The 12,457-nt window shown below is 37.2% G+C and overlaps 1 pseudogene; it reads right to left on the bottom strand.

Annotated features, from left to right (window-relative positions):
* Positions 1 to 1,900: 1,900 nt before the first annotated feature.
* On the bottom strand, positions 1,901 to 2,799 carry LOC109460534 (large ribosomal subunit protein mL45; annotated as a pseudogene).
* Between the last annotated feature and the right edge of the window lie 9,658 nt (positions 2,800 to 12,457).

Raw genomic sequence — 12,457 nt, 5'->3', positions numbered from 1 at the left:
GGAGGTAAGATGTGAATGTCCACAGTTTCACTTAAGTGTAGGTTTGCTGATAACTCATGTAAAATCGGTACTTCTTAAGTTTGTTTTTTAGACTAGCATTTTAGCTACAAAAAAGTTTTCACATCAGACAAGCTTCAGCTTTAATCATAAATGTGTAACATTGGAAAATTTACTTAAACTTTCTGACTCTCAATTCTCTTTATGGAAAAGAGACATAGGGGAAATTTTAGTGTTATGTGAGTTTAAATTTAATAATATGTATCTGGGGCTATGGAAAAAATATTTTCATGTTTTAGCACAATGTTGAGTTTAAAAATAAAACAGTTATTTTACCAGCAAAAATATATTTATTCAGGAATAGCAAAGAATTGCAATTTGGGACTGGTAAGCTATGGCAAAACCATAGGCAAGTGGGCAGAACAAAGGTGATGAACATTCTTTTATACAGGAAGGGGAAGTTGTGTGGAGCTGTTACTAAACAAAGAGGCCATAGGAGGAAACTGGGAATTTGAAGTGCAGTGGCTTTTCATTGGCTGGACCATTGACAGGTGAGGAGAAAACCTTCCTTCCTATTGGTGGGGTAACAGAGTAGAAAACAACTTCCTATTGGATATACAAGGCTGGTTTCTTTCTGTTTGGGTGAACCTATCAGTGCATGAGAGCTCCCCCTATAGGTTCTCCCAACTTCAATTTTAGTTGAGGTTTCCTTTATTAATTTTCACAACAGTTAGGGCCTTTTGAGCAAACTTACTCAAATTTGGCCCTCCTTAAAGCAACTCTTGGAGGTTAATTTATGGCTGATTTACATAGTGAAAGAATTATGGAGAGACTAGAGACATCCCTGGGTTTTGTAGCAGGAACCCTAGTCTTTCTTGTCTTTCCCCTGGAGAGATTTATTTATATTCTGAAGGGTTAGAGTAAGAACTCAGGATCCTTCCCATTATGTTTCCAAGGTGACCCTATCAGGAGGGGAGGAATATAACATGTATAAGAACTCACATTCATTTCTTCAGGATTCCTCACCTAAAATATAGACTTTTAATCTATCTGGTTCTTATTACATCACGACAAGTGTAAGAATTGGGACACAGGGGAACCAAGTGGTTGTTGTTTGTTGTAAATAAGTAATAGTGTGTTATGTTCCAGAAACTTCATGTATACATTCAGGATAATATTAAAAAATATGGATATTTTTTAAACTTCACAAAATATAAATTATCTAAAAGAATACCTGACATATAGTAGATACTTAAGGGTATTTTTTTTTTTTTCAAACTGACTTTTTTTGGGGGGAAGGATAAATGATTTTTTGGGGTGTACATTCTTCTATGAAATACAAATGCTGATTCAGTGCTTCAGTATATGAGAAAAGACCCTCTTAAATGATACCACCTTTAATAAACACTAATTATTTTTTCCAAGTCTGGATTTCCTGGAAGTCACAATTAAGCCTGTTTTCATTTCTGCCATTTGAAGGCTGGTCTACTTCTTGCCTGAATCAGCGGACATGAACAGAACCTACCACAATTTATCCAACACCCTAAGAGTATTTTGTTTCAAACTCTGACCCCTACCCTGTGATAAGAAAGAAAATTCTGTGAGTGTGTTCTTGACAGTGCCTGCTGCGGGAAAAATTGGTACCAGACAGTCTCTGAAACATACTGTCTTTTATGTAGACCCAGAAGCTAGATATAAAATTTAAAAAAGAAGTGGGTCCATGGCTGTGCAGAGCAGCTGCCCACCTGGGCCGAGCCATCAGCCGTGGCTGTCGAGGATAAAAGACCCAAGCAGGACAGGAGAGAACAAAGGCAGTTCTGTCTATTGCGTGATGGAGATGAATGACTTCACAGCTCCCAGCCACCTCATCACCCATGCTTCATGCCAGAAGTCACTTTTGCTATCAGCCTAGCTGAGGCTTATGGGCCTCTCCTTGTGGCTCTTCTGTCTTCCCAGGGCTCCAGCTGGGGCCAGGGATCATCACCCTCTTAAGGATGGGCTGCTCAGGGGGTGCCCATGGCAGGTGTGTGTGTGTGTGTGTGTGTGTGTGTGTGTGTGCGTGAGTGTGTGTGATCTTGCCATGCATTCTCCAGCTCTCACAGGGTCTGTCAGGTGCTTTTCTAAGACAGCAGACTCCAGGACATCCTTGGGACCCTCTTTGAGTCCATACATTAATCTGCCAAAATCTGCCGGGTATGCGTGCAATGGTTACCTGGCTACATATGAGTGTGTGGCCCTGGTTCAGCGTTGAGCAGCGAACATGAACCCTTGGGGAGGCTCTAAAGAGTCTACGAAGCTCCAGCGGACGGTCTTCTATTTGATGTCCCAGACCATGTCTGGAAAACAGTTTTCAGTTGCCAAGGTATGAAGTCAGTCATGCTCTGACTTGTTTAGACAAAGTTGAGCTTCAGTGAGGATACCCTTAACTTTTTTAGGAAAGTTGCTTATTTTAAAATTAGCACCACATTGTCTTATCTTCTGTATTGACAACGGTGATTCCACATTCTTCTTCCATCACTCAGTTTTGTGCCAGTCCTTCCATTGAAAGAGATGACACCTGAACATCCCCCTCTGGAGGAACACAGACATCAGAGATACCTGCTGTACAGGTCAGATGGTTAGATGTACGGGACGTGCCAAACATTTGGGAGGGATGACCAGTCCTGCTTTCCGGCTGTGCTCTATAAATTCCTCTTCTGATTTGTATTTGGATTCATAGATAGGCGGTGTGAAACATTTTTTAGTTCTCACTGGAACTATAGCTATGGACTGAGTCACTACACTGGCTGCCGAGACTGACATCCTAAAGCCTTGTCAAAATGACTTTTGAAATTGTTTTTCAATCACAGAAACTCATCTGAGATGTATAGTTTTTTTTCCCCTGTCAGAATTTCAATATTAGATTTATAGGTGAGTCTCATATTAATAAAATCTGACAGTCATACAGCTATATCTGAAACACAGATAAATTAGGAGCAATTGTTCATATTGTAAATAGACTTTTCACTTCCAAATAGAAGCTTGGCATATGTAAAGGTCATTCTTATAAGTTAATAAAATGTCTGCATTTATTTAAAATGTCTAACATTAAAATATTCTCTTCTGATGTCTAAATTGTAATGCATTTGGAGATTATTAGCCACAGAATCTGCAAGGAATAACAGAAACTGTATGGACTACATGTACCAATAGTTATACCAGTAGTGATGGCAGTAGTAAAATCAAGTACTAGTAATAATAATTATAGCAAAAGCAACAATAATTAACACTTATTAGGCTCTAAATATATGCCAGACACTGCTAGTTTACAACTTTTCTTTTCTGCAGTACTCACAACAAGCTTCTCAGTTACATGTCCTCTATTTTGCAAATTAGGAAAATGAATTTTAACGAGGTTAAAATCTGTCCAAGATTATAAGACCATTAAGTAGCAGAGACCTTAACAGAGAGCTCTTTCAGGCACAGACCATACACATCACCACCATGCAACGTCTCAGGGGATGATAATCTGGATGGAAATTTAGGTATTCTTGGGGCAAAAGAGGCTACTAGATGGAACTGTAATGGGCACAGACCTCTGCACTTTGGTTTCCTGATATCTTCTTTACAGCTTAAGCAAATGAAGATAGAAAGACTTCCAATTACTGATATTATCAGAAAGAGAAAGGAATCACTCACGTTTGGATTGCTTATGATGCTTCCAAGATAAAACAGGCTCTCCAGATAACGGGTTATTTATGTGGGTACATGCACATGCTGAGACCCACACATACACACACATACAACTTCATACACGTTTACACATAGGTACACATATGCATGTGCACATACACACACTCACTCAGGTACTTAACGTCTGGATGTCCAAGGGAAAAAAACTTTCATGTCTATAAATAAAAGCAGACTGCTACTTCAGATTCTCTCAGCATCTTACTTTAATTTTTTTTTTTTTAAATTTCCCTTTATAATTCTAAGCACCTGGCCTAGGAATGAACACCTCCCCTCAGCCCTGGTATTTGTGATCTATGTGAATCATTTCAGTTGCTAAGTGGGAACATCTGGGTTCAAGTGATAGTCCAGCTCATCTGATACTTTCAAATGATGAAAACTGCAGGCTCTTCGGCCTTGGTTGGCTGGTGTGGGGCCAGCCTGAAGCAGCAGATAGGAGTCTGACAGAAACTAATTTCTCTCATGATAGAATCACTCTAAGCCAAAATGTTTTTTTTCAAAATTACAGATAATTTCCAAAATATCAGTTTTCCAAATTACAGATAAATGAGAATAAATCATTTAAAGAATTATATTTCAAGAAAGGAGCTATGTGAAAGGTCAGAGATAGACTAGAAAGAAAAGGTAAGATGTTGAAAGCTAAATTAGTCTACCTGCCTATCTTAACTAGAACTATTCTTTTCAAATCCCACCTTATCAATTAAAATATACTCAATCAGAACCTGCAGAAAAATAGTCAGAAAGGAGCTAAAGACCATTTCATTAGTTACATCTAAAGACTTCCAAGTCTGTGAAATATCATGAAAAAAGACTGTTTTTGTACTAATTCGTTAGTGCATGAGTGGTAAAGATTTATAATCCAACACACGATGAAAAAAGCAATCTGATCATCTGCCTTATGTATGTGTAAAAATTAATCAACAGAAACCTCATTTAAAGTGAAGTAGAGAGGTCAGAGGGGGAGCTGTCACACCCTAGAGAATGCCAAAGCACAACAGGAGAAACTATAGTAACAGCCCCTCCCAACTTCCCTTTCTCTCTATAAAAGCCTTCTCTCTTCTTGTTTTAGCGACTTGCACATGGCTTGCCATGGTTGCATGTACTGGATAGCAATTCCTTCCTGTTCCAGAATAAACCCATTTTTTTTTTTTTTTTGCTGGAGAAATATCTGGCTGACTTTTTGTTTGCAGTCAACATACGTAAAAATGCATTTGTGAAGATAATCTTCTTACCAAAAATGGAGGAAGATGTGAGTCCAAGAACTAACTGCCCTCCAATTCCACCTCAATTGGAAAAATCCAGTTCAAGTAGAACAATTAGAAAAATCCAGCCAATCTTGAAAATTGCTTATTTGTCTTGCATTCCAATGTATGGTTAATATCTAAACTATGTTCTTTTCCTTCACAAATTTTCACAAGACTCGTTATAAGAAGCTACGTAGCTACTAATCATGAAATGCCTAATGTGGCTGTAGACTTTATATCTTACATTCCTTCTAATCCATGCCACAACCCATGAGGTAGGTACTGTGATCCCTCATCACAGGGAGAAAATGGAAATTGAGTTCATTGCCCAGCATGGTTCGAATGGGAGAACAGGTATTTGCAGCCAACAGTCTTCATTCCATTCAAGCCCCTTGGAACTTTGTAATTTTAAATATGACAAAAATGTTCACCTAAGTCAGAAACAGCATCTAGAGCCCCCTCGATTTTCTCCAATCTCTCTTTTCAGAACAGAAAACCCTAGGCACACCGGAAAGGAAAACATTCCAAAGGAACCTCCAGGGCTCAAAGCATATTTAAAGAGCAAGACGCTATGGTAAAAGGAGCTAATGCTGCCAAGAAGAGTCAGGTTTTCTCCACAGTTTCAACGTGAAGACAAATAAAGCTCTTACTAGCAGCATCACAGATAATGAAAATCATCAACAATTTCCTGCCTCTACTGTCTCTTGCAAGTTCTTTTCTCATGCAGATTGTGCCCTAATCTGATTGCAGGATTAAAAAAAAAATTTTTTTTTTCTGTTGTTGCCAGAACTACAACACAATGAGATATAATAAAGTGGTGTCCTGGACCTTTCATTGTCATTATTCTCATTTAGTTTTGAAAATTAGATTCAACTTAACTAAGAGCAGAGCCCTCCATCTTTTCTCATAAGGTGTGCCAGTCAGAAATCCCCGGCCATGTCACCTCTTATTCTTCAGCTCTGCAAAGCTGCCCCGGAGGAAGAGGCATGGCAGCATAGAAACACCTGTAAAATACATTAAAATCTCTCCTGAGAATGATGTTTCTGTGAGCCACATTTATTAGGTGACAAACACACCCTTCTGGGCATTCGCTTTATTGGTAAAGTATGTCGATTGCACAATAGTCTCCCACGACTGCCACCGCCTGCCCCCATTTTTAAATTTTAAACAGACCATGGCAGAATTAACTAAATGGTCCTTTTCCCAAGGAAAGGGTCAGCGTTGGGTAGCTGAAAACCAGCAAAGCATCCCCAAAAGATACATAACCTGTTTTTGAGCCAAGCAATTTGAGCTCTGTCCTGAATGGGCTAAATATTTTATATAAGTTTTTTTATATAAGCCTGTACTTAATTCCCTCCTGTCTAACAGAGCTTATAATACCTCACACAGTGACTGTGAGTATAAAATGAGATAATATCTTCAAAGTGCTCAGGATAATGCTTGTTACTTAGTACAAATTTAGAAAGTGGTCATTGATAAGTATATGTTTATATCTGTACATCAAATTCAGAAACTGGCAAAATGTAAAAGAATGTCTTTGCCACCAAAACTAAGAATTTTATGGCCAGGTAACCTGTTTGGGAAATACAGGTTTAAACAAAGTGAAACAGATTTCTTCACTGAAGATTTCCCCAAACTTGTAACATGCTAATATGCATTAGGAACTTACTAGAGAAAGTGGTAATAATAATAATAATAATAAAATACAGCTTCACAGATGCCAACTAGTCAGCTGAAAAGAGACACCCAGATGGTAAACTCACACTTAGAAAAACTGTCATATAGAGGGTTTCCAGGGTGGTCAAGGGCATTTCCACCTTGACTGGAAAGAAAAAAACACCAAAAGCAGCAAGCAGGACAAGCCCAGGAGAAAGCAGACACAAGAGATTCAGAGAAAAAGTGTTCTAGGGCATATTACCTAAATTTAAGCTGTCATCTAGTCATCTGTACATTCCCCCAATGTATGTGTCACCTGCATACTCCCCCAATCCTTTTGGAAAACTACTGGTGCAGGATGTATGACAGAGAAGCCAAGATTGATAAGTGTCTGGGGTAAGCCGCTGTACACTCGGGCTCACTTTTGTCAGTGAGAAAACCAACTTTCCAGATCTGCTGGCGAGGATGCGGTGATGATTACATAAGATAGTTTTTTTTTAAATACCAAAGTATTAGCGTGGACTACTTAGCAAGAAACAGGTGACGATAAGGTCAGGATTTACTCCAAAAAGTATTCAAACAATGATATGGGACCTTGCTATGTAAGGGTGAAATTTGGTAAATCAATAATGTAATTAGACTTAGCTAGTTTGCAGTTTGACTCACCACATAGCCTGCTATCTAGCCACCTGTAATTAAACCTAGATAGTTTGCAGCTATTTTCTCTTTTCTTCTCCACTCACTGATTAACAAAAGAACTCTGTTTTGTTCCCTTTCTCAAGACGACCCATACCTCGTTAATCCATTTAATTAACAAAATCCCAACCTGGAAAGGGCAATTTCTCAATTCTCACGAGCCCAGACACCGGAATACACGTAAAGTCCCAGGCCGTCGTGGTCCAGTCCAGAGATAACATTATCTTAAATCACACCAGACCCCAGGAAGGATGTCAGCCTGTAAATACAAATATAAATTTCCTTTGTTCTTCTTATGTCCCTATAAAACCTTCGGACCTATCTAGGAACGGAGGGATGGACTTTGGACAGGAGTCACCATCCTCCCAGAATGCCGGAATTCGGAATAAACCTGTTTTTCTTTCCACCAACCAGGTCTCTCGATTTTAACTTTTTCAAGCTTCAGGCAGCCCGACCTTAGCACAGTAGCAGCTACTCAAAGGGTGGTCCACGGACCAGAAGTATCAGCATTATCTGAAAACTTGCTAGAAATGTACCTAGACCTATTGAAACACAATCTGCATTTTAACAAGATATCTACGTGATTTGGATACACATTAAACTTTGAGAAGTACTGGCATAGCAGCTTTATAGAAGGAAACACTGAAAACCTGGTAGAAGCTGACCAAAAGGAAATAAAGCTAAAAATAAAACATGAAAACTCCAAAACCCATCCATGTAAAAATTTTAAAACTCTCTTAAATTACTCCCTCATCAAAGTGTAAATACAAATATAAATTTCAGAATATTTAGAATGTGATTAAGCACCATACAGTCAGATCCTCTGAAATACAGGTGAAGTGCTCAAAGGAAAATCCAACATGTTTAAAACCTGTAAGAATAAATATGAAAGAATGAAAAAAAAAGTATTTACCTCAAGTCTATAGAAAAATTCTAGGAGGGATTCATATTATGTTTGGTTAAAAAACTATAACCTTAGGCAAAGAAGATAACTCCCAAGATCTAGTCAAGTTGGAATTATAATGAGTGCCTCCAGATGACGCTGGGATCCCAAGGGGCTATATCTTTTTTTTTAATCAAAGTTTATTGGGGTGAAAGTTGTTAGTAAAGTTAGAATTTGTTAGTAAAGTTACATAGATTTCAGGTGTACAATTCTGTAATGCCTTATCTATAAATCCCGTTGTGTGTTCACCACCAGAGTCAGTTCTCCTTCCATCACCATATATTAGACGCTGTTTATCTATATCTTTTATAAGATGTTGAATGAAAAATAAACTCTAACCCAAGAAGGGAACAACAGGGAAAATTTCCTTTATCAACCTTGACATTAGATAAAGCAACAACAACAAAAATGTGAAACAAATATAAAGGAGAACCAACTCAAAATATATCAATAATCACTTTGAATATAAATGGACTACCTGCCCATCTAAAATGCAAAGATTGTTGGATTGGATCATTTATAAAATATCAAAATATATACTTGTGATTTAAAAATTACATGACTAAAACATTAAGACCACAAAAGATAAAAAATATCTTAATGACAGGTAGTTTTTACAACTCCTACCCTCCCACAGAGACTAGCAGGTAAGGGGCACTGTATTTCTTGATGGTTACACTTCAAAGGGTGGCTTCTAGGATCTTGAGAAAGACATTCTTGGGTTGTAAAACTGGCAAGAAGCTTTCAAAACTTTTTTTACATTCAAAGGGGCAGATAAAGCATTTATAATGACAAGTTTTCTAAAGTAAATGCTCTAGTGGAAGGGAGGTCAGGAGCCCAGCAGGAAGAATCCTGTCTAAAGTTTAGCCAAACTGAGGGGAACGTTTTAAGGCCTTCATGGTCAATGGTAAGAAAGCGACAGCTAGAGCAATAAAAAAATAGTATCAAAAACAAAGAATATTTAAGTGATAGAATTCACAAGTTTAACTTAATGGACATATATAAAATGTTGCACGGACCAATTAGAGAATAAACCTATTCAAGCACTCTCCACACAATAATAAAATTTGATTTTTTTTTTCTAGTCCATAGTGCATATCAAAGGAATGGTGAAACATAGGAGAGATTCTCTGGCCTCACATAACTAACTTAGGTATCAATAACAAAATGACAAGTAGAAAAACCCAAACATTTAGAAAATTTAAGACACTTGTAAATAACTCATGAGTTCAAAAAGAAGTCATAATAGGAAGTAAAAAGTGTTTAAAATTGAATGATAATGAATTTTAAATCGCAGGAAAGAGCTAAACAACACTTAGAGGGAAACACATCCTTAAATGCTTACTTTATTAAAGAATAAAGGCTCAACATTAATACAATCATTATCTAATTTAAGAAATTAGAAATGAAGAAAAAATAAACCAAACAAAGCAGAAGGAAAAAGGTAATAGAGTAAAACACAAACTTAATGAGATAGAAAAACAAAAAAACACAGAAGATAAACAAAGGATAAAGGTTGCTTTTTAAAAAAGGCAAATAAAATGTATAAAAATCTAGCCACATTGATTTAAAAAAAGAGAGAAACACAAGTAAACAATTTTGCAATGAAAAAGGAACATGATCACAGATGCTAGAGAGGTCAGACCGATATTAAGAGATATTATGACCAACTCTATTCCATTTCACACATACCAAATTATCAAAAATTAAAATTTTGCACAATTGTTAAGTATGCTCAAAGATGTGAAGCAATAGAAACTCTTAACTCTTGTGGAAATGTAAACTTGTTCATCCACTTTATCAAACACTTTAGTAGTAAGCACATAAAAACTGAACATGTATACCATGCAACAATCCCATCACTGGGTAGAAACAAAAATCAAAAATGAAAACTCTTGGACTTGTGTAAAGAGACAAGTCCAAGAACGCTCATAGAAACTTTGTTCTGAACAATAAAATATGGGAATTTCAACCAGAAATTCTATGTAATGCTCTACTTGTCAAAAAGGTATATTTGTCAAAAAAGTGAGTAAAATTTTGTCCATTGGGAATGTTCCTGTTGGGGAGGAAAAAATTTCCTATACCATTCAAAATTTTTTTGGCTGGTCTGATAATCAAATGTCATAACCTAATCGAGATGAAACAGGGAAAAAGATCAAGTACACAAATTTTTAAAAAGAGCATGCAAATTACTAAAGATGAAGAAAATTACTAAAGAGAAGGGTTTGTTAAGGGCTTTCCTTGATGTCACCAAAGCTCTAGCATGTTCAAAACTCCCACCATCATCCTCCTTATATAAAGGGTGCCAAAATAATGTATACACATTTTAAGAAAGGAAAAAACTATTAAAATTGTAATACTCAATATGTACCAATAACAAAAGATGAATACAAGTCACGTTTGACTTCTGCAGTTACAAGAGGTGCTCAACGTGGTTACCATCAGCGTCCAGACACTTCTGATTACGGCGAACTAATGCTTGAGCAACGTTAACCAGAGTAGCCACTTGTACATTACATTTCTTTTGGCACCCTCGGTACATGAGATTCAAAATGTAGACATTCACAAAATAGTAAGCAGAGTGGGTGAAATATTTTATCTGGATGTTCCTCTTAATTTGCATTTATATCTGCCCACTTTAACATACACAAGATAGCTTTTCATCTCCAGAAATGAAAATGCTAGAGGGAAAGCATCCTTTTTATGTCCACAGCCACTCACTTCAACAGAAACATGTATACAGTGGTGGGTCCATTGGTGGTAACTTGACAATGGATTGGCTCTTCTTTACCTCAGCAAATACAGCAGGTTTTTTCTTGGTTAGTTTTACAATGTCTGCAGAACCAGAAAACTAACACTCAAAATGGTACCTGGATTTTTTTTTTTTAATGATACTGCAATGGTGGATTGTAAATATCCATGTCATTGTATATTTGTTAATACTCATATAATAGAATACAAAAGTAAACCCTAATGTAACTATGGACTTTCCTTAATAATGATGTTGTAACATTGTCTCATCAGTTGTAACAAATGTACCACACTAATGCAAGATGGGGATAATAGGGGAAGCTGGGGGTGGGTGAGAGAGTATATGGGAACTCTCTCCACTTTTTGCTCATTTTTCTGTAAACCTAAAACTGTTCCACAAAAGGCCACTTACTATTTTTTAAATTGTATTGAATAAATTAACTAGAGTTGGAGGTGGGAAAAAAATGGGAAAGAATTCTTAGAAAAAGATGCTGATATGATAGAGTTGGTGGCTTAAATACAAGGCTGATTTAGGAGCTTCCTTTAATATTTATGGAGAAAGAAGTTTTTCATTATATTATCATAAAAATACATGTACTTTGTAGTTATAGTCAAAAGAGTAAAGATGGAAGTTTATTTCATAATTCAAGCGCTGTATCAAGCATCAGCAGTGACCACAATAACTAAGTGAAGTCATTTTCAACCGCTAGCTCACAGAACTAGCCAAGGATACCAGTAGAAGAAACATCTACTTAAAGCCATACAATAAAAAAGCCAAGGCATTTTCCTCCTAGTATTCAAGATGCACTGTCTTGGAGGCAATCTGAAACGCCTAACCAAGCTAGGACTTGGGATGTTCTACGTATCTTTACAATCCTGGGAGGCAGAAAAGGGGGGCATCAAAATCATGGTGGTGGGGGGTGGGGTTTTTTACTTGCTACGCAGATTCTGAAATGAAGTATTTTTGTGAGCCTCGTCTTCCTATGTTGACTGACATCATGCTATCTCTACTTTGATCTTTGAGTATAACAAACGCTAACATTTAGGTACTTAGATTCATCCATCTCATTTTATTTCTACCCATATTATGAAGCGATTCCTTTCCAAAGGGTTTGACATGCTATGTGCTAGGGCACTAATTCCTCCTGGCTGAAGCAGCACAGAGAGGCCTGTGAACAGGTTGGCAAAGAACTTGACCTGCTGCAATCTGCATTGAATTTAGTTCAGGGTAACTGACCTATTTACTTCCTACGTTTCAAAGAGGCATGGTTCTTTGTGCTAAAGTGCCACAAACTCAGAAGGAAGAGAGTGAGTTGTGAAAAGCTCTGTAATAACAAAGCGGACTTGCTTCTAAAGATTTTGTTCTGCTCCATTAGCTCTCCTTGGTGCAGCTTAATTTCTGACTACAAGTATGATGTATTATCAGATGCTATGCTTTGGG

The sequence above is a fragment of the Rhinolophus sinicus genome, linkage group LG10 (genome assembly GCF_036562045.2).
Source record: "Rhinolophus sinicus isolate RSC01 linkage group LG10, ASM3656204v1, whole genome shotgun sequence".
Taxonomy (NCBI): Eukaryota; Metazoa; Chordata; class Mammalia; order Chiroptera; family Rhinolophidae; genus Rhinolophus; species Rhinolophus sinicus.
Note: the sequence above shows the minus strand (reverse complement) of the source record. Positions and strands in the feature narration are given on the sequence as shown.